The following is a 23,057-nucleotide window of genomic DNA, read 5'->3' as shown; positions in this document are numbered from 1 at the left end:
GTATTTGCTTCTTCTTTTAAACACTATGCCAGAGTCAATGTTGTTGTTGCGAACTTCAGTCCGAGGGCTGGATTGATACAGCTCTCCGTGCTACCAGACTGTGGTGCTTCTAGAAATGCTTTATCTGCATTTGTAGCCATTCCCCACTAGTGCCCAAACGTAGCATACACCGAAATCGTCTGCTTCCAAAGCAAGGTTAAATTGATAAGCATTCTTGCTTTTGGAGAAGATCGGCAAGAATCTCCAGGAAAGAAAAGATAAGGAACACCGAAGTAATAAGGAGAATGGAAATAAAAGAAAGAATATATGACGTAATGGATAGGAAGAAATTACAATGGTACGGGCATATACGACGAATGGAGAAAACCAGAATACCAAAATTGATACTGGAGTGGGAACCGGAGGGGAGAAGAAGAGGACGACCTATGACAACCTGGCTCCAAAATGTACAGCACACAATGAGGAGAATGGGCGCAGAGGAAGAGGACACACAAGATCGAAACACCTGGAGAAATATTTTGAGATTATAGTTTAAGAACGTTTATTGTTTGTATTGTAATTTCCAAGTAAATTATTATGTTGGAGATAAGCCTCTGTAATGAGGAAAAGCTCAAAATAATAAAAATAAAATTCTTGCTATATGTACAGGCTTGTTTTGCCACATCCGCAGCTAGGTAAGAGCGAACTTGAGAGACAAGTTTGGCCTTCCAGGACGGCCTTAACAAGTTTTAAATGTTGCTTTGTCCATTCAAAGAAAGTTGATGTAATCATTGGGTTCTGAGAGTAATATTTCCTTTGGCAGATTTCCGTGGGTAAATCTCTCATTTTAATCATTCCCTGGACAAGGGTCTTGTTTTCTTCTTCAAACACAGTGCCAAAATCAATGCCAGGACTGCTTTGTCTGTATTTGTGACCGTTCTCACTACTGTCAAAATACTCATGAACACTAACAGCGTCTGTTTGAGAAGCTAAACTGACAAACATTGATAGAACGTGGCTAGATAAGAGCGATTTTGTCAAACACGTTGGATCATTTACGGGGCCTTTAGGCTAATCGTGACGTAGAACGGAAGTTGAGTTTTTTTTTTTTTTTTTTTTTTTTTTTTTTTCAAATGGACTTGTAGTCCGGGGTGATATGTTACAATACAGCATCACCGGTCTATTGCGGTCTAACTGTGTTGGTGAGCCAGTAAATTTCCACTGTGCAGTGACTGCGTCACTGCAATTCACTTTGGAGGTGTGGCGGTGGGACTTGTAGTCCCGTACCACCCTCTGACGGTGATAGTGCTACATGAGTCAGGCAGAATTTATTGCCTAACATGGGCAGGTGAAGGTGTGGCGGAGTTGAGGAAGTTGAGTGCACGATCTTACCGTTTTAAAGTAGCACTGGCGGGACGAAAATGACCTATTGTAGGAATCAGATGGTCTCTAACGAAGCTGTGTTTTGTGAGACTGTGGAAGATGCGAGACGAAAAGTAAGGATGGAGAGTATAGGCCTACAGCTGCAAATGTTATCCAGAGGAGGAAGAGTGGTCTGAAAAGAGAACCATGTTATACTCCTCACTTCAGATGAAAAACATACATGGACCGTCCAATGCAAACAAAATGGGTGTATTGTTTATTCCACTTCCACCACGAGAAAATGTATGTGGTCTGTTAAATGAGAAAAGGGCATTAGAGAAACGTAACTGAAATCCGTGTGAGCAGAAAACGAACTTTAATGTGTATTGGTTATATGTATAGGTATGGCGTATAAATAATGTCGCCCAGTCACGAGATTATCAATCAAAACTTGTTTCTGTCCATTAGTCAGTTTCACACATTCAATCGTGGACTGCTGAAGGTCTAGTTCCTATTGTTATTTCGATCTAAATATGACTCAACCTCTGAAAATTACTACAAATGTAAATAAATACCGCTTGTATCTGTTCATAGCTGTGCTGGAGTTACAGTCCCGAGTCATAGCAAAATAAGGTCGAGAAACAAGCAGCAAAATCTCAATTTGAAGTGAGACATCTTGCTTCTTCAAACATGCCCGGGAGACTGACTCCAGTTAGCAGGAGAAGATGGCAGTCCTCTGTTATTTACAGTACCAGCAAGGGCTCCCATAGGATAGTTTGTAGGGGGGCCTAGACCTGTGAGTATGCAGTATTTTTAATATTTTGGAAGATGAATGACAACTTGTAAGCAGCCATATAAAAAAAGTTTCACTTCTGACTCTTAAAAACCTGCACAGTAACGAATTATAAATCATTTCTTGAAAGAAAAACACCCGATTACACTATATGTTTTCCTTTCACTGGGATCTAGCCGTTTGGAGGGGGTGGGTTGTGGGAGGGACATGGCTTCCCCATGCCCACAGATATGGCCACCCTTGAATACTGGGGTTTTCCCTTAATTGCGATGAGCAACTGGTAAGATCATTCACCTGTCTTATGAACAGCTTTCTATTTTTACGTGCTACTGGTATCATAAAACTTAAGAGATACCACAAGATGTTCGCTGATGTGTTGATTAAAATGATATTTTATAATAAATTTTTGGGTGGATAGTTCATCCGCAGTTGTAATTAAAGTCAAAGCTATTTTCACACAGTGAGAGCCTTCGTTAATTATGCCTTGAAAATGTACAGCATACATATGAGAGCATGCCCATAAGTAATGCCTCCAGAGTTTTTATGTGAAAACTCTTAAAGCTTTTAAAATAACACAAATGTTTTTAACAGTCTACATCTTTATTCTTCATGTCTACATATCTATTTCAATACATAGTCACCCTGATGATGAACATATTTCTCCCAATGAGAGATCAATTTGTTGGTACCGTCACTGGAGAATGTTTGGCTTTGTTGGTGGAGCCCAACTTGCCCTCTGCTTGCAGTGCTTCATCATTGTCAAAATGAAGTCCTTGTAGGTGTTCTTTAAGTTTTGGAAACAGATTAAAGTCGGATGAGGCCAAGCGTTGAAGGTATGGAGGATGATCGATGACAGTGAAATGAAGGCATTAGATCGTTAAAGATGTCTCATCACTCATGTGTGGTCTGGGATTGCCTTGCAGAAGGAGAGGGTGCTCAAGATGTGCATGAACTCTTCAAATTCGATACTTGATTACAGAATGCTGTCTGTGACACACTGGCAGTTATGTTGCACATTCCATGTTACATGTTGCAGTTTGGAGCCCTTCGGTGGCAGATAGCTGGAGCAATGTGGTTGTGGCAGACACACGTCTATCTGATAGGCTACTCAGCATCTGGACATGACACCATGAGTGGCATTAACAGTTGGCACAAAGGCTATCATTGTGGTACACATTTTTTCAAATGGAGCACAAATTACTAAACATACAAAAGAGCATGGCTCACCAAATTAGAGAGTTCAGTGAGACAATTATTTTGATATAAATGGACCATGAAAGTGAAGTGCCAGGTTTTAATTAGTTAATGAGTGGAAAAAAACCTGTAACAACTTTTTATTGTAACTGTAACAAGATTTATACTATACTACAGGTTTCTTTTATACTCATTAACTAACTAAATACTTCACTTCTTGAGTGACCTATACATCAAAGTAATCATTTCATTGAACTCTTTAATTTGGTGCGTCATGTTCTGCTGTATACATGAAGAAAAAAGTTATAGAACATTAATAACTTCTGTTTTATTTAAAAACCTTTCAGAGTTTTCACATATAAAGTTCAGAGACATTATTGTTCAGCATTCCCTCATACAAGTGGTACATCATCCTTATAGAAAATGAGCTGATCTTTCTGCTGTTGTCATCAAAATTTGTGTAGCTGTGATGGAAATTAAATTACAGGCAAAACTATGGAAAAAACCTAATTAGTTAATCAATAAATGTGTTCATATGTATGATGAAACAGAAACAAAATGTTTGTAGGTACACCATATGGTAGATATAAACTGTGTACAGATGTATGATGTTATTGCATTTAAAAATGATAGACCTTGTTAATTAAGCAGTGTATATGAAGATTAACATTATGAAAAGAATAAATTGTTACTCACCGTATAGTGGAGATATTGAGTTGCAGATAGGCACAACAAATATACTGTCAGACAAGTAAGCTTTCAGCCAAAAAGGCCTTCATATGAATGAGACAACATACACATGCAAACCCTTGCAAACACAACTCAGATACCCATGACCACAGTCTCTGGCTGCTGAGGCCAAACTGCCAGCAGCAGTGCATAATGGGAGAAGCAATTTGGGTGGTGGGGCTAAGGAGTATGGGGTGAGGAGGGGGAGGGATAGCAGAGTAGGGGTGGGGGACGATAAAGTGCTGCTTGAGGGAGCATGCAGTAATGAGGTGGAGAGAGGGTAGGGCAGCTTGGCCCAGTTGGGAGGTTACAAGGATGGTGGGGGATAGGGGGAAGGGCAGCAGAGAAGGAAAGAAGTAAAAAGACTGGCTGTGTTGGTGGAATAGAGGGCTGTGCAGTGATGGAGTGAGAACAGGGAAAGGAATAGGTGAGTGTACGACAATGACTAATGAAGGTTGAGGCCAGGAAGGTTGCTGGAACAAATGGTGTATTACAGGGATAGTACTCACCTGCACAATTCAGAAATGCCGGTGTTGGTAGTGAGGATCCAGATGGCAAAGGCTGTGGAGCAGTGATTAAAATAATGATTGTTGTGTTGGGCAATGTGCTCAGCAATTGGGTGGTCCAACTGTTTCTTGGTCACAGTTTGTCAGTGGCCATTCATGTGGGCAGACAGCCTGTTGGTTGTAATGCCAATGTAAATCACAGCACAATGGTTGCTGGATAGCTTGTAAGTCACATGACTGGATTCAAGGTAGCCCTGTTCTTGGTGTGACAGGTGATGCTAGTGACCGTACCAGAGTAGTGGTGGTGGGAGGATGTATGGGACAGGTCTTGCATCTAGGTGTGTTGCACGAACATGAGACATGAGGCATGGGATTGGGAGCAGGGATTGTGTAAGGATGGATGATAATATTGTGTAGGTTTGGTTGGCAGTGGAAAACCACTGTGGGAAGGGTGGGAAGGATAAGGAGTGGGACATTCCTCATTACAGAGCATGATGAGAGGTAGTCAAACCCATGGCAGAGAATATGACTGAGTTGCTCCAGTCCTGGGTTGTACTGAGTCACAAGAGGAAAGTTTGGGAGGGTAAAAATGATCTGTGAAGGCCTCAAAGAGACTCTTGGCATATTTGGAGAGGGATCACTTGTCACTGCAGACATGGTGGCCACGGGTTGCTAATCTGTGTAGAAGGGGTTTCTTGATATGGAATGCATAGCAGCTGTCAAAGTGGAGGTGTTGCTGATGGTTGGTAGCTTTGATATGGATGGAGGTACCTTTGAGGTGAATCTCCACATCAAGGAAGTTGACTCATTGGGTTGAGGAGGAACAGGTGAAATGAATGGGGGAGAAGGTGTTGAGGCTCTGGAGGAATGTGGATAGGGTTTTCTCTCACTCAATCCAGATCATGAACATGTCATCAATGAATCTGACCAGGCGAGAGGTTTGGAATTCTATGTGGTTAGAAAGGATTCTTCTGTATGGCCCATAAATAGTTTGGCAGAGTATGGTGCCATGTGGGTGCCCATTGCCATACCCCAGATTTGTTTGTACTGTAGGTGATGCATTCAGAGGAGAAGTAAGTGTGGGTGAGGATACAGTTGGGAATGGTGACCAGGAAGGAGGCTGCAGGTTTGAAATTCATCAGGTGTTGGATAAAGTTGTGTTCAATAGTGGCAAGGCCATAGGCATTAGGAAAGTTACTGTAAAGGGAGGTGGCATCAGTAGTGATGAGCAGGGCACTGGGTGGTAAAGGAAAGGGACTCTGCAGAGTCAGTGGAGGAAATGGTTGCTATCTTCTGTATAAGAGGGTAAGTTACAGAATCCAGAGTCTAAGCAGACCAAGAACACAGTCATGAACCTTTCCTTCAAAAGCCTTAGCCCACAGAAGTATCAGTCCATTCCAAAGGCCTCACATTTTGTCCCAATCCAAAATTCAATCAAGCTGAACTTGTTGAAGACCTTCTCTCCTTCTCCCGATCAGTGCAATGGAAACACCAATGCTACCTAACAGACTCAACCACAGCCCAATGTTGAACCCTGCGCAACTCAGCTCACCCTTCTATCCATACAAGATCCACTCCTGCTGCCCCCAAATTACTCCTGTTGACTTTCCAGAGTTTCTTAACCTTGAACCTGGTCTCACCATCATTCCTCAAATCTCTCAACATGCAGGCTAATCTTACATTCACAGAAAGAACCACAATCCACCACCTAAAAAGGCTTATAAATGTACCTGCTGACAGAGGCTCCACAACTGTTGTTTTGAACCACAAGGATTACCTCGCAGAAGGACTCTACCAGCTCTTAGATTCATCCACCTACAAAACCTGTCACAGTAATCCAGCAGGAACTCCAGTCTCTTCTCAAATCCTTAGGCCCATCCTAGAGCCTCTCCCTAGAGTCCATCTCTCCTCTCACCCCTACCACTCCCTCCAATCCTACTATCTATATGCTTCCTAAGTCCACAAACGCAACCACCCACAATGCCCCATTGTGGCTGGTTACTTGCCTTCACCGAGAAAATCTCTGCTTTCATAGAGCAACAGCTTCAGCCTGTCATCTGCAAAAGATAACAACCATTTCCTCCACTGACTCCGCACAGTTCCTGTTCCTTTATGACTTGGTGCTCTGCTTGTCACTGTTGATGCCACCTTCCTTTGGACTAACATTCCTAAAGACCATGGCTTTAGCACTATCGAACACTACCTTTCCCAATACCTGATAAATTCCAAACCTACCACCTCTTTCCTGGTCACTATGACCAACTGTATCCTCACCCACAAGTACTTCTCCTTTGAAGGCATCACCTACAAACAAATCCAGGTTACGGAAATGGGCACCCACATGGCATCATCCTGTGGCAGGCTATTCATGGGCCATCTAGAGGAATCGTTCCCAACCACCCAGAATCCGTAACCCCTCACCTGGTTCAGATTCATTGATGACATCTTTGCAATCTGGATCGAGGATGAGGACACTCTATCTGCATTCCTCCACAATCTCAACAACCTTCATAAATATGTATATACATAAACATACGTACATACACAGAGACATACATTCTCACATATATACATTCTCCCTCCCTCCCTCCCCCATTTCTCTCTCTTTCTCTCTTCATAATTCTGAAAAAACTGGTGTTTGAGGGAGGAATCGAGATGGCAAGCATTGTGAAGCTGCCATTCGATTCAAGCATGTTGTGCCATTGGATGGTCAACTTTGTTCTTGGCCACAATTTGACTGTGGCCATTTGTTCTGATGGACAGCTGGCTGGTTGTCATGCTGACACAAAAAGCTGTACAGTGACAGCAGCAGGGATGCTCCTTTCACAGGTGGCTCTGCCTCTGATGGGATAGGAAAAGCCTGCGACCAGACTGGAGTAGAAAGTGTTGGGAGAGTGAACTGTGCACACGTACCTCGGTCTTCCAGAACGGTATGACCTCTGTGGCATGGGGTTGGGAATGGGAGTGGTGTGCGGATGGACCAGAAAATTGTATAGGTTGGATAGGCAGTGGAATACCACTTTAGGAGGGGTGGGAAAGATCTTGGGTAGGCTGTCCCTGTTTGTGCGCCTGTCTATGACTCAGTTATATGATGATTTTTGCCTTTACTTCTGCCATTATTTGTTTTCGCTTGAGGGTTCCTATAATGTTTTTAATGTTATAATCTTCAGCATGACTATGTTAGTTTTTCAACTAACTTGTATTTGTAAGGAAATTTAACTTTTAATCCAAAATGACATTTACATACTAAATGGAGAATTATAATATTGCCAGGTAAGTGGAATATGCAACACCCCTTAAGCCTCGAGTGGGCAAACCTATGTATAAAGCATGGCAACTGCAAATAAAATTGCTTTGCACCATTCCATTGTTGTTTCACAATTATGAGCCCATACCTATTCCTTCAACATTGTTTCAGCTAACACAGTGATAAACTGCATCGTCATACATGGAAGTGGTCAGCAGTAATATAAAGAAAAGTAGGCTAGATGAGAAAAAAATTATGTTGTGTGCAAAAAAATGACCCAGAATACAAGCTAGCGGCACAAGCCCACAATAAGGCAATTGTCTATAACATAATTGGTAATCAAATAAGTAGTTGGCTGGCATCTGATACAACTGTGCTGTTTAATGTTTTGAATGGGCCGTTACTGTGGGGAACATCTGTCCTTGGCAACAGAATGGTATAAATGAAAGTTTGTTTCATTACTGTTTAGTTAAACAGTGCTTTATCTCATATTGTATTAGTTTATTTTATCATTGTTTAGTTAAACTAAGATTAAATGGTAATTTTGCTTATACATGTTTACCTTGGTAACATAAAGACAGCTATTCTTTACATGTGTACAAAATATGCTGTGCACCTACTAATGTTATGAAAAATGGCATGCTTGCTCAATGGCTGAACTTCTCTATAATGTGGCTGATTGGGTAAGAGTTATGTTATAATGTACTGAATTTAGACTGTGTAGAAAATTTCTAATTTGTCTCTTTGTGAGACCAAATTGTAAATAGAAAAAGGGCAACGTGTCTTCCAAATGACTGATTTCATTGCTTCATTTTTAAAATGCTCCATCTGCTGGTTGTGATGTCATGGATAAGATGTTACTCTATTGGTGTTTTTGTAAAGTAGCATTCACCATCAAAGAGAAAATAGACATGGCTAAGAACATGCCTAAAGAGGTCTGTCGTGAATTGTTTTAATGATTAGCTTTACAGATTCATCTGGTGTGCCAGGCAATTAGGACCGTATCAAATGTTGGTGTATCAGTGTCATGAAGGTAAATTGACTAAGCCACAGTAGAAACACCTGTGAGCTATGGATATGGGGTTTGGATTGGGAACATTCATAATGAGAATGTCCTTCAAGTACTTTGAAAGACCATATGTGGAGCCCCAATGTTGCTGATTATGGTACAAAGGAGTACACATTCTTTATGAGTTTGAGAATGCCTATGTGTTCTTTGAGGTATAAGTCCTTAAAGACATAACTTCCAGGTTGCCTCTTTCAGCAGATCAGGCACCTGAAAAACTGTCAACATTCTCTTAAAGACATTCTTAGTGAGATCTTACTTTGATGTGCCATTGATAGGGTTGGTTATAAAGTTTTTCATCTTTTCCATGTAGAGCTCTTTTGGTAGCAATATGGACTCATAGCATTGGTTTTCTGGAGGAATTATCATACATTGTCTTCCCTCAAATCTCTCAAGGCTGCCTCCTATGTTTCTTGAGATGCTGCTCTTTGTCAGTTAAGCATACATGTATGAGTTTTTTAGCTGCTTCAGGAGAATGTCTAGCCACAGCTCATGTGATTTTATTGCTGGGAACTGACAGGGAGTTGGTATGTGGTTCTTTGGTGGCTAAGTTGATGACCATCCCTGCGTGATTCTTTGAGTTGCCTGGTAGCCAGTATTCAAGAGATTTTTATGCTGTGGCTGTATTCTTGATGGACTTAGATCTAGACCACACAGTGCTGTCCACCCACTCCCATGCACAGGAACCGAGTCTGCTGGCCAGGGTGCTTAATTCTGTCTGCTGTTGGAGTTTTAATGTGTGTTACCGATGCAAAGATTGGTACAACTTCCAGAATGACATTTTCACTCTGCAGCGGAGTGTGCAACTTGTTTACCACAGCACATCAGGAGAAAGGAGAGGGTATTAAGCAGTCATTATTTCTTGTGGTGTAATTCATTAAGTTTTTTCAGGATATAGCACATCTCCTTTACACAGTTGTAGCAGATGTGAGTCTTCAGTTTTTCTCACATTATATCAGAATATTAATAGCAATGAAGTTCTGAATTCTAAGTGGAATTTATATTGCAAACATAGGTTGGACACTCATGACATTAGTTTCAAAGTTGTCATAAATGGTCAGCATATGCTTCTTGTGGAATTGCTTGAAGCTCCTTGGCCAATTGTTGTTGGATATCTACAATGTCTGCGAGGTGTAAGCCTTTCAGGGCTAATTTAAGGTGAAGAAACAAAAATAAGTCTGCTGATGCCAAATCTGGAGAATAAGGAGGTTGTACAAGAACAGTCACATTGCGTGAGAAAGTAGACCACATGGATTGCACTGTGGGAATGAGTGTTTCCGTGGAGGAAATTCCACTGTACACTCCTGCTCAGATCCTGTCAAAACTACCAGATGCATTGCAACAGCCATTTAAAAAATCCCTCATAAGCTTCTGTGTTGATAGTTTGACTCCCAGGTAGAAATTCGTGATGGATCAAGCCCTTTTCTCTCAAAAAATGTGATCAACATCATCTTAACCTTGGATTTTATCAGTCGACCTATTTTTTGGGGGGCAGGGAAGATGATGATCACCATGCAATTGACTGTTGCTTGGTCTCCAAATTGTATTGGTTGCATCAGGTCTCATCTCCTATAATGATGATATTCGTAAACTGTGGATTACAGCCATGCATGTTGATGAAATCTCCAGAAGTTTCCATTTGGGTTTGTTTCAGCTCATCTGTCAGCATGTGTGGTACAAACTGGGCACAAATATGCCACCTTTTTAGATGTTCCTGAACAATAGTGCTTGCACTGTATTTCCTTATCTTCAATTCTTCTGCCATCATTCTCAAAGATTGCTGCCCATCATCAACAAACATCCATCAAGTCTGTTCAATGCTGTCTGAGATTGTGCTTGTTGATTGTTGACCCAAATGTGGCTCATCTTCGACAACTTCTTTTCCATATCTAAAGTGTATAAACCACTCAGACACACACTTCTGCTCAAAGCATCGACACTGTACACTTGCACTAATATTTCATGAGTCTCCATCACCATTTTCCTTAACTTGAACCCAAAATCTGTGTCAATGTGTTGCTCCATTTTGCACTCAATTTTGCAGTAACCTTAGTAATTACAATGACTCCATTAGTGACGAAGCTACTGCTTTGCTTTGGTGATTTGCACACTTGCTGACATATCTCTCAATGGGTGCCTCATCTTAACAACTGCATTTTTTAACATATGGTACCATTCACCAAAGTTTTCAGACACATCTTGTTTAATGCCTAGTGAGGTTAGTATGGAGCTCAAATGTGAAATAATTTTGTTGAAGGCAAGTGTTGAAGGTGGATTAAAAAATGATAATTGAATGCTTTTACAGATCACCTCTAACATTGCTTCATTTACCTGTTCTAATACTTTTTGGTTATGACCAAATTTTAGCACTAGTCTTCTACCTTAGTGTATCTAAATTTGGACAAAGTGAAGAAGGAGTAGCTGAATTAATTGTACTTTGCTTTACGATGTCGAAGTTTTGACAGTAATCTCCCAGGCTGCTGCTTCTTCTTCATGTGCAAGCTTGTAAAATGGGTCTGGTAGCAGGTTTATGTTTGACATTTGCCTTTAAATAAATAGTCTTGGCCATGGTGTCATTTTCCACCAGATGGTTTAATTCCAGATTATGATACACTTTTGCAATTGATTAGGATATTCACATATATTAGTGATGGCAACAGTTTTTAGTGTGATCATCAACACTTTAGCATCCCTGACAACCAACTGCGTCATCTGCACCATTATGTCAAAGACCTTGTAAAACCTCCTGGTTCAGGCTGGAGTTGTTATTCTGGTTTTAGTTTACACACTTTTGAAGCAGGTTAATACCATTACAAAAACTAGAAAAATGTGAAACACACAGATTGAGAAAAATGTTCACAGTAACTATCGGTATTTATTTATGGGAATATGATGCTTATATCAAGTTGACAATGGTATACTTAATTTGATTTCAGCATCTTTTTCCATTCTGATTGTCAAACAGGTGTTTTGCAGTTTTGTGCTTTACTACGAATAGGTTACATCTGTTTTATGTTCTGTATAAGAATTTACTAGTAATAAAAGTAATTCTGTTGTGAACAATTTTGTGAACCACCTATGCTTTCGAATTCAAAATTACGATGCAATTTTCATATTTCAGATCTGGCTATTTTCTGGTTGGGATAGAACTGACCAAAACTAGGAAGCATTTCAGTGTCTCTGTCTCCTAAGTTTTCAGATGAGACATAAAGTTCCAAAGGTAATTTAATCAATAATGTAACATTTTACACAATTTGTAACTTTTATCTTTTGTTTTGTTACTGAAATTAACATGGCTGTTTCCATGATTTATTGCTCAGAGGTTTGTTTACATGTAATATGCATTGTGTCTGTTACAGAATTTATGTTTCTCAATAATTGTTTAGTTGCAGGTTTGGTTGTAAGCCTTCATTGAAGATATTTTTTGATAATCTGTAAAATCCATGTTATAGTTCTTGTATATAGAATTTATAGGGTGCTTACATATGTTACCTTGCAAAATATTGTGTAAAGGGTACTGTATCCATACTGGTATACAACCCCCTCGGGGAGAATAGTGGCATAACATTTCAAGGAAAACCTGAAGAAGCTTGGGTATAAATTTTCTGGTCAATTTATAGTATTAGGGTAAGATTTTAAACTTACCAGTGTAGACTGGGAGACTTGAGTGATTATGGCAGGTAGTAGGGACAGGGAATCGCGAACTTGTTCTCAACTTTCATCTGTTGATTCGCTTCAGCAGTTATTCAGAGAACTGACTCATTAGGGTAACATCTCAGATGTCTTCATTAAAAAAGGCTTGAACTATTTGACTCAGTTAGTGTACAGCACAGAACCATTAATCATAAGGCCATTATATCATCACTGGCTACATGTGTGTCTTTATGAATGGAAAGAAAAATTGGATGATATTATGCTTAGTAAGTGCAACAAGAATCAGATTGAAAATTGCTTAAGCAGTCAACATTAAGCATACATCTGTGAATGAGGCTGAAAAAGTTGAGTGTAAATGAACGAAGTTCAAGATTGTTGTATGATGCACTTTAGACAATGGAAAATCCAGGATAGAATGTAACAATATTATGAGAAGGAAAGTTGCTACTCACCATATAGCAGAGATGCTGAGTTACAGATAGGCACAACAAAAGGACTCTCACAATTAAAGCTTTCAGCCATTAAGGCCTTTGTCAACAATAGACATGCACACTCATGCAAATGCAGTGTGGTTTCAGTTGTCTGAGACTACAGCTGTGTGTGTTAGTTGCATTTGAGTGTGTGTGTGTGTGTGTGTGTGTGCATGCGTGCGTGCGCCTATTGTTGAGAAAGGCTTAATAGCCGAAAGCTTCAATTGTGAGAATCTTTTTGGTGTGCTTATCTGTGACTCAGCATCTCTGCTATGTGGTGAGTAGCAACTTTCCTTCTCATAATGTTGTTACACGTTAGACAAGTATGTACTGAGCAAAAGGATGGAAAATACCCACTTTCATTTGACAGCGATGTTAGAAAACTGCACCAAAAACAAAGAGAGCTTCTCTACAGATTTAAATGCAGCTAAAGCCTCATTGATAAACAAAAACTGAATTTAGCAAAAATTAACATTCAACAAATTTGAAAGTTAAATTCTGTCACCAGTCTGACAGAAAATCATAAGAAATTTTGGTGTTATATTGAATCAGTAAATGGATCAAAGAGATCTATCGAGACCCACAGTGACCATACTGGCACTGAAATTGAGGATGATGGAGAGAAAGCCACAATACAAAGTTCCTTTTTCCAGAATTGTTTCATTGAGGAAGATGATACTGAGCTTCCTCCTTTAAATTATCACACAAAGGCCAAAATAAAATATGTCAAAATAAATGGCCATGGACTAGAAAATCAACTAATTCATCTTAACAAAGGAAAGGCATTTTGGCCTGTCAAAATATGTATATGGTTTTATATAGAATATGCAAAACAAATTACAACTCTTGTAGCGTCTGTCTGCCATAAGTCACTAGAGGAATGGGTGTTCTAAGTGATTTAAAAAATCCACATGCTATTCCTGTTATCAGACACACACACACACACACACACACACACACACACACACACACACACACACACACACATACAGACAAATATTGGCTTATACCATTGACATCAGTCCATTGCAGAATTTTAGACCTTGTCTAATGCTTGTGTATTGTGACTTTGTGCTGACTGAAAATCTCTTCTGTTGTAATCAATATGGAGTCCTAAAACAGTGATCATGTTGAGTACAGCTCACTCTGTTTGTACACAATACCCAGAACATGAAAGTTGTAGATAATGGTGCTTGAAGTCATGTACCTCAACTTGCAGAAGGTAACTGCACAGTTACCTAATGAAAAAAATTGTGCTTAGTGTGGAATATGGGATGAGCTTTGTGATTAGATTGAAGAGTTCCATGAAAATAGAAAAGGATGTGTTATAGGAGCATAAATATTCCACTAATAGATTACATCAGAAGCTAGTGCACTAATAGATTATATCAGAGGTTCCATATGATTGTTCATTGGTGACACTGTTATGTATAGAGATGTCACAACACTACGAAGTTGTTGAAAAATGCAGGAAGACCTGCAGAGGATCAACACTTGGTTCATGGAATTGCAGCTAACCCTAAACACAGGCAAATATAAAATATTGCAAATAAACAGGTGGAAATACCGACTATTGGATGATTATGTGATTGTTGGCCTGTCTTTGGAAGCAGTCGTTAAATGCCTAGGAGTATGCAATATGTGACAATTGCAAGTGAAAGGACAGCATAAAACTATCACAGAAAAGGCTGATGCCAGACTGAGATTCATTATGGCAGTACTTAGGATGCATAGCAGCTGTGCGGAGTAGCTGCACGATTTGAGGCGCCTTGTCATGGATTGCATGGCCCCTCCCGCCAGAGGTTTGAGGCCTCCCTCGGGCATGGGTGTGTGTGTTGTTCTTAGCATAAGTTAGTTTAAGTACTGTGTAAGCCTAGTGACCGATGACCTCAGCAGTTTGGTCTCTTTTAGGAATTCACACATATTTGAACATTTTGAAGCATAGTCCATCCATGAAAGATGTTGATTACAAAACACCTTTTCGTCCAGTACTTGAGTATTGCTCATAATTACTGGATCCTTACCAGATAGGATGGAGTGATGAAATAGAGAATATCCAAATAAGGTCATCATATTTTGTCACAGGTTTGTTTAGTAAGTACAAACGTGTAACAAAAATGCTCACTCAACTTAAGCGCCTGAGATTAAGAGAGGGGCATTCTGCATTTCGATGCAGTTTACCATTAAAATTTTGAAATATATGATCCTAGAAGAGACCGCAAATAAATTGTTTCCTCCTGTGCATATTTTGTGGAAAGACCATGAAGGCAAAATTAGTGAGACTTACTAATGAACAGTCTTCATGCAAACAGTTTGCAGCTGATACCACATGTATAGATATTAAATAAAAAGTTATTGGGCTGTAATTTTACCCTCTTTTTAATTTTTAGTATGTGATCAGTTATTTAACAAATGCCTCAGTTGTGTTAAGAGGATGAAAGGTGGGGGAAGGGGAAGTTTACAATCAAGTCTCATTCTATATTTAATAAACAAAATATACTGTGCATCTAACTTACTCTGAAAACATGTCTATAATAAAGTGCACCTCAATTTTCACATTATTTCTGTATAGGGTGAACAACATCCTGGTTTATAGGGAGATTATGAGCACCTAACCATGATTTTAAAGGTTTAAAAAAGAGTTAGTCACAATAAATTTCATCTACACCACTACATCACGTTTTCTTACAAAAAACATTGGCATATGTTTCTCATTTTTATCATGTCATACATTATCATATTCTGGTGTAACGCCACAAACCAAGAGAAAATTTGTAGAGTGATAAAGTATGTAATAAGACTCATTCGTGGTGAAAACAACAGCATGCTGAAACATGTTCAGAGAACTGGATATACTACCTACTGCTTCTCAGGGTATTTGTTGTAAGCAATATGTCTCTTTTTTCCAACCAGTAGTACAGTACACACTATCAAGACTAGGAATAAAAGCAATCAACATGAAATTAATATTCATAGCAGAGATTACTGATGAAATATACTCGACAAACTGACAGGAAACAAGGGAGCCAGAAAGATTAAAAAAAAATAAATTGCTGTAATATGGGAGATCCCAGAAAATACAGAAAAGTTGGTCACCTTATTTCTGAAGGAAGTAAATGAGGACATGTCATCTGCGTACAATGCATTTATTACTTCCTAAGATAATTAATATGCTTTTATCAAATTCTCGTCTCGTTTATCTCCATATGTTCACAGTTTCCATAAAGCAGTTCTGAATAATCCACTGGTTTAATTAGTACTCTCTTTCTCAAATAAATGATAGCACAGTTACCTTTGCAAATAATCTGTATCATGTGTTAAGACACGTCCAATAATGATCAGATGTTTCTTGGTTGTGCATGTTACTGAAACATTGATGAATCATTCAAATAAATTTTGCCTCTTACAAGATCAGCATATCTCATATTCTTTCAGTGATGAGGTTCCTCAGTAAATTCACCCTCCATAAGTAAATCACTTATATGTGCCCTTACTGCCAATGATATGTCCATACAGTTTGACCACTTCTGTGAGATTCCTTTCCTATGCAATCATTCCAGCAAGGCATTTTTGATGACCTAAAAAAAATCCCTTAGGTTGGAAAATTGCGTTGAGCACTAGAGCAATGTGCAGCTGTATTAGAATCAAAGAGCAGTTGAGTGACAGACACTGTTTTGTTACATCCCTCATCTGAAACCTATAAAAAATTGAGAGCTTTTGGAAAAATGGTTGGTCCAATTACATTAAATTCTGCCCAAAATGTTACAAAATTCGAACCCAGCAACCCTCTATACTAATATTTAACCCACTGTGGTATGCATCTCATCCCAGGGAAATGAAAAAGAAATAAATTTCCAAAAATGCCACACACTCATCCATGCCTGTACATAATGTGACATAAATTATTACAAAGTTTACAAACACTATAATATTTCAAATTTTTATTCTAAGAGAGGAGTTTTTGGATTAGTATCTTCCAGACGTATATTAAAAGGTTACAGTACATGCTCAAAATATTACAAATATAGTGGTCTGAATGCATTACATCTAAGTATTTCAGTTTGTCATGGTCAATGTATTTCATGTTGTTCATGAAAATGTTGTTAATGCCAATTCACTCTGTGTCTAAATGAATCAAATCAAATAGCAATACTAAATCAGTAAAGGTTATATTGCACTCCACACCCACTCATAAAGTGAAACAATAATCCATCCGCACATACACAGACACAGACACCTGCGGATGGATATGTGTGTGTGTACGAGTGTATACCTGTCCTTTTTTCCCCCTGAGGTAAGTCTTTCCGCTCCCGGGAATGGAATGACTCCTTACCCTCTCCCTTAAAACCCACATCCTTTCGTCTTTCCCTCTCCTTCCCTCTTTCCTGATGAAGCAACTGTTTGTTGTGAAAGCTTGAATTTGGTGTGTATGTTTGTGTAATAGAAGGAAACATTCCACGAAGGAAAAATATACCTAAAAACAAAGATGATGTGACTTACCAAATGAAAGTGCTGGCAGGTCGACAGACACACAAACGAACACAAACATACACACAAAATTCAAGCTTTTGCAACAAACTGTTGCCTCATCAGGAAAGAGGGAAGGAGAGGGAAAGACGAAAGGATGTGGGTTTTAAGGGAGAGGGTAAGGAGTCATTCCAGTCCCGGGAGCGGAAAGACTTACCTTAGGGGGAAAAAAGGACGGGTATACACTCGCACACACACACATATCCATCCACACATATGTATATGTGTGGATGGACAAAAATAAAGAAAATACTGCACTTTAAAATTAGGCCTCAGAAACTAAAATGAAAACTGCCAGACATAACAATAGATCTGCAAAAATAAACATTAAATTGACAAAAAATAACAATGAAATTACATATAAATTAACACAATTTTTTGTGTTCTTAACAATGAGTAATTAAAAATTCTTTCTTTTGATCCTTGAGGATGTCTTCCTGGGTATTGCTTTATAATGTTTTCCTGTAATGACAAAGTGTTGCCTGCCAGGAAAACATATAGTAGCGCCTTTGTTCCCTGAAGTAAGCAATGGTCTTGTGGAAAGTTCAGGTTTCTTAAATCTTTTGAAGAACTATATGTAGGGGGCTGAAAGATATCTCAAATATTTGTTCTTGACCTTTGGTAAGTAGTCTTACAGGGATGACTGGCAATTCAAGATTTGGGTTTTTATGATGCTCTCCAGTGAGTCGAACAAACCAGTGACCATTCGTGCCACCCTTCGTTGTATCTTCATACCCTTCCCATGAGCCAGCTAGGGTGTTTATGAACTGTTTGCCTCCATTTTCCTCTGTCTTGATATATTTCTCGTCTTAATATTGTTTCCTATTTTTCACCTCTAGTCTTCAGATCTTCCTTCATCTGATCCAGCCATATTTTTCTGATTTGTCCTATTGATATTTTTCCTGCATATTTCTATCCAAATACTGCTTTGGTAGGCCGTTATCCTTCATCACCTTCAAATATCCAAACTACTTGAGCTGTGCAGTACTCAGTCCCTCTCTCACCAGAACTCCCCTGCCACACAAAAGATGTCTGCACTAGATAAAAGAATTTAGATCCCTTTATTAGTCTGATCTCTACTTCTAGTTTGGCAGCTCCATTCCTTGGTATTGTACTTCCCAGGTAATTGGAAGCTTCCTCACATTCAGTTCTCTCTCCATCTGGGCTGGTGTCTTGTTGATAATCATTGCTATAGTTTTGCTTTTGCTTATTGTCAGCTGGTACTCTTACTCATTCATCTAATCTCCCCTGTATCTCTAGTTCTATTTCTTCCCGCATAGCTACATCACCATAAATTTAATACATGTTGACGTTTATACAGTTTTGTATATCTATACAGTAGTGAATTTCTAGGTTTTGAGTCTTCAACTTGGGAATTGGTAATTTCATATGATCCAAGATTGGTTAGTACATTTATCTCACTATAACCAGTTTTATTACAACATGACCGCTGGTACCAGCATCATTGCACAACTGATGCAACAGATCCAACTTGAAACTTCCTGACAGATTAAAACTTTGTACCGGACCGAGACTCGAACTCGGGACTTTGCCTTTACCGAGCAAGTGCTCTACCAACTGAGCTATCCAAGCACAACTCATGACCCACTTTCACAGCTTCAATTCTGCCAGGACCTCGTTTCCTACCTTCCAAAACTCACAGAAGAGCTTCTGTGAGGTTTGGAAGGTAGGAGACGAAGGCGGAATTGAAGCTTTGAAGGTGGGTCGTGAGTTTTTCTTGGGTAGCTCAGATGGTAGAGCACTTGCCCACGAAAGGCGAAGGTCCTGAGTTCAAGTCTCGGTCCAGCACACAGTTTTAATCTGTCAGGAAGTTTCATATCAGCACACACTCCGCTGCAGAGTGAAAATCTCATTCTAGATCCAACTTGTTTGACAAATCCCTGAAGGCCACAGTTTGATGCCTTTCAAACCTTCTCATTTGGCTGTAGGAAGCATGAATACATCTCTGTGGCATGGTTGCCTGCTTGCTTAACATGTTTGCATCATACTGAGTCTTCTGTCTGTGAGTGTTCAGTATTAAAGGGTACACACAGATGGCACTGTGGTAGCTATGCCACTGTGCCTTCTGTTGGTGGATGCTGTTGAAACCACTGTCAAAACACTACTGTACCCTTGATGGCTTATGCTGTCATCAGTTCAAAATCAGTGTCATCTGGCCAGGTATACCAACATTTTTTCTGGCAAATATAGATGATCAAACAATGGATTGTCACAATGTTTGATCATCTATATTCTGTAGCACACTTGCTTTGAAGTTGAAGTCCTATATTCATGACTTGTAGTTTCTTCACTTGTTGTATATGACATTTTGGGGTTGTTGAAACTCTATATACACATCAAAGTGCTATTTCTTGTCCAGTGTCAGTCATTATTCCTCTCAGATGTGTCGGTATGTATTTCTGTGAAGTCATAATAGTATTTTTGCATGATGTTATCATGTAATATGCTTGCAAATGGTCCATATTTCACTCCTACTATATTTTCATTAACCAGTGTTCTCATTGACCAGTGTATAAAGTTAATTTACCTTTCTTTTGTGGCAACTTAATATTGTTCACTGGATTAATTGACTTCTGCCTATTGAAGTCTGTCATTATTTAATCAAATTCAGTACCAAACACAGCACCAGCCTTGCCTGTGCTGTGTGTTCTGCTGTAATGCATCCGGGCTAGTTCACCGAACTTCAGATGCTGCAAGCAGTTGCATATGTAATCTCTCAGGTTTCCTTAGCATGACAAATTAACTGTGTATTTTGACAACTTATTTTTTCCATTCTGTACACAATATTTTTATGACTCACCCAGACATCTTTTTCAAATGCTGCAAGTTCTGCTGTTATGTCTAACTGCTGCCAGAACTCTAGAGAGACTGTGAATTATTGTTGGTCTTGTGCCACTGTTTATAGCCACATTTGATTTCCCACACTCTCTGTGTGTTTTGATGCTCTTTGTTTTTCAGAGCTTAGACTGATAATATGTGAAACAGTAATACAGTGTTTTCTGCTGTGGTGGATCTGATGGCTGGTGAAAGTTTAGTAAATTGAGTGCTGGACCCTAAATGTCATTTAAGTAGAAACCTCTGTCCCTGTTTACTAATTCACTGATGTCTTCATTTTGATAGACTCTTAATTATGCTGTCCCAGAAACTTGTCATTTCCTTCATGATACTGATGTCATCGTATTTAATTTCATAATTATATTGATAGCAGTGCTCAGTGCCAGATGATTTATCTGACTGTTTTAGTCACATGTATCACTGATGTTTCTTGCATCTCTCCTTGACTGTTCCAAAGGACTGTCTCACATAAAGACACCACATTCACAGGGAATGCAATAAACAACCTGATTTTGGAGACCTAGATCATCTTTAAGATTACAAAGAATATTTTTGCTTTAGTCAAAGGGAGCGAAATACACTGGATGCTATGTTTCTGTAGGAGTCTGCCTATCTTCCTGGATGTAGGGCCAGCAGACAGTAGAAAAGTGGTTTTGTAGCTTTTCTTCCTCACTCACAGTCTCTCAGGTGTTTTGATTTTGATTTCATTACCCATTTAGTTTGATGATAGGCATGTTCTGACATCAACTTATTTCCTATTCAACAGAAAATATTATTAACAAACTGACTGTGTGGCAATAGGTGTTCCGTTATCACCTTTTGTGGAGAAACTATACATGAAACACTTTGAAGCAAAGGTATTAGAACCTGCCAAATTGAAGCCAATGTTTCTATTGCTATGTGGACAGCATGGCTGTGGTGTGGCCACAGGGAGTGTTCCTGGAACATTTAAACTCTATCCATCACGAGGGAACTTGAAAAACAGAGCCAGCTACCTTTCCATAATGTGTTACTTAATAGAGCAGCAGACAGATCCGTGTGGCACAAAATGTATATACAAAACCTACGCATAAAAATCTCTGTCTCTATGCCTTGAGGCATCACTACCCATCACAAAGAAATTCAGTGCGGAAAACTCTAGGCTGTAGAGCTTGAACACTTTCAAAGAAGGATAGCCTTGACAAAGAATAACAACACCTACAAATAGAGTTCTGAAGGAATGGGTACTCAGATCATCAAACTGAATGGATGATGAGATCAAAATCAAGAATGTCTGAGAGACAACCTGAGATTGAGACAGAGGAAGAGAAGGCAAAAATTGCTTATCTATCTTCTACTATCTACTACTGAAACAGAGGACGACCGAAGAAAGGCAGAAATACTGAATTCAGTGTTCCGAAACTGTTTCACTGCGGAAAATCGTAACACGGTCCCTGACTTCAGCCGTCGCACGGACGCCAAAATGGAAAATATTGAAATAAACGATATCGGAATTGAAAAACAACTGCTATCACTTAGTAGCGGAAAAGCATCCGGACCAGACGAGATACCCTTAAGATTCTACAGTGATTATGCTAAAGAACTTGCCCCCTTTCTATCAGCAATTTATCGTAGATCGCTGGAAGAACGTAAAGTACCTAGCGACTGGAAGAAAGCGCAGGTCGTTCCCATTTTCAAGAAGGGTCATAAATCAGATGCGAATAATTATAGGCCTATTTTGCTTACGTCAATCTGTTGTAGAATAATGGAACATGTTTTGTGTTCTCGTATTATGACGTTCTTAGATAATACAAATCTCCATCATCATAACCAACATGGATTCCGCAAACAGAGATCATGTGAAACTCAGCTCGCCCTATTTGCCCAAGAAATTCACAGTGCCATAGACACTGGCGAGCAGATTGATGCCGTATTCCTGGACTTCAGGAAGGCATTTGATACGGTTCCGCACTTACGTTTAGTGAAAAAAATACGAGCTTACGGAATATCGGACCAGGTTTGTGATTGGATTCAGGATTTCCTAGAAGAAAGAACACAACATGTCATTCTTAACGGTTCAAAATCTGCAGATGTAGAGGTAATTTCGGGAGTACCGCAAGGAAGCGTGATAGGACCTTTATTGTTTACAATATACATAAATGACTTAGTTGACAACATCGGTAGCTCCGTGAGGCTATTTGCAGATGACACGGTTGTCTACAAGAAAGTAGCAACATCAGAAGACTCGTACGTACTCCAGGAAGACCTGCAGAGGATTAATGCATGGTGCGACAGCTGGCAGCTTTCCCTAAACGTAGATAAATGTAATATAATGCGCATACATAGGGGCAGAAATCCATTCCAGTACGATTATGCCATAGGTGGTAAATCATTGGAAGCGGTAACGACCGTAAAATACTTAGGAGTTACTATCCGGAGCGATCTGAAGTGGAATGATCACATAAAACAAATAGTGGGAAAAGCAGGCACCAGGTTGAAATTCATAGGAAGAATCCTAAGAAAATGTGACTCATCGACGAAAGAAGTAGCTTACAAAACGCTTGTTCGTCCGATTCTTGAGTATTGCTCATCAGTATGGGACCCTTACCAGGGTGGATTAATAGAAGAGATAGACATGATCCAGTGAAAAGCAGCGCGATTCGTCATGGGGACATTTAGTCAGCGCGAGAGCGTT

At 39.4% G+C, this 23,057-nt stretch overlaps 1 protein-coding gene across 3 annotated transcripts in view; it reads left to right on the top strand.

The window, feature by feature from the left end:
• LOC126161966 (uncharacterized) overlaps positions 1–23,057 on the top strand; it is a 227,959-nt gene that overhangs the window by 1,103 nt on the left and 203,799 nt on the right. The window contains exons 1-3 of one of the 3 annotated variants that reach the window (XM_049918152.1): positions 1,130–1,699; positions 1,936–2,137; positions 11,998–12,096. The gene's annotated coding sequence lies outside the window, so the exon portion shown is untranslated. Of the gene's footprint in view, positions 1–1,129; positions 1,844–1,935; positions 2,138–11,997; positions 12,097–23,057 lie in introns of those variants that run through there. The other 2 variants (XM_049918151.1, XM_049918153.1) reach the window with 2 other exon arrangements.

This window comes from Schistocerca cancellata, chromosome 2, assembly GCF_023864275.1.
Source record: "Schistocerca cancellata isolate TAMUIC-IGC-003103 chromosome 2, iqSchCanc2.1, whole genome shotgun sequence".
In the NCBI taxonomy this organism is placed as follows: domain Eukaryota; kingdom Metazoa; phylum Arthropoda; class Insecta; order Orthoptera; family Acrididae; genus Schistocerca; species Schistocerca cancellata.
The sequence above is the reverse complement of the archived record's forward strand: the minus strand, read 5'-3'. Positions and strand labels throughout refer to the sequence as shown.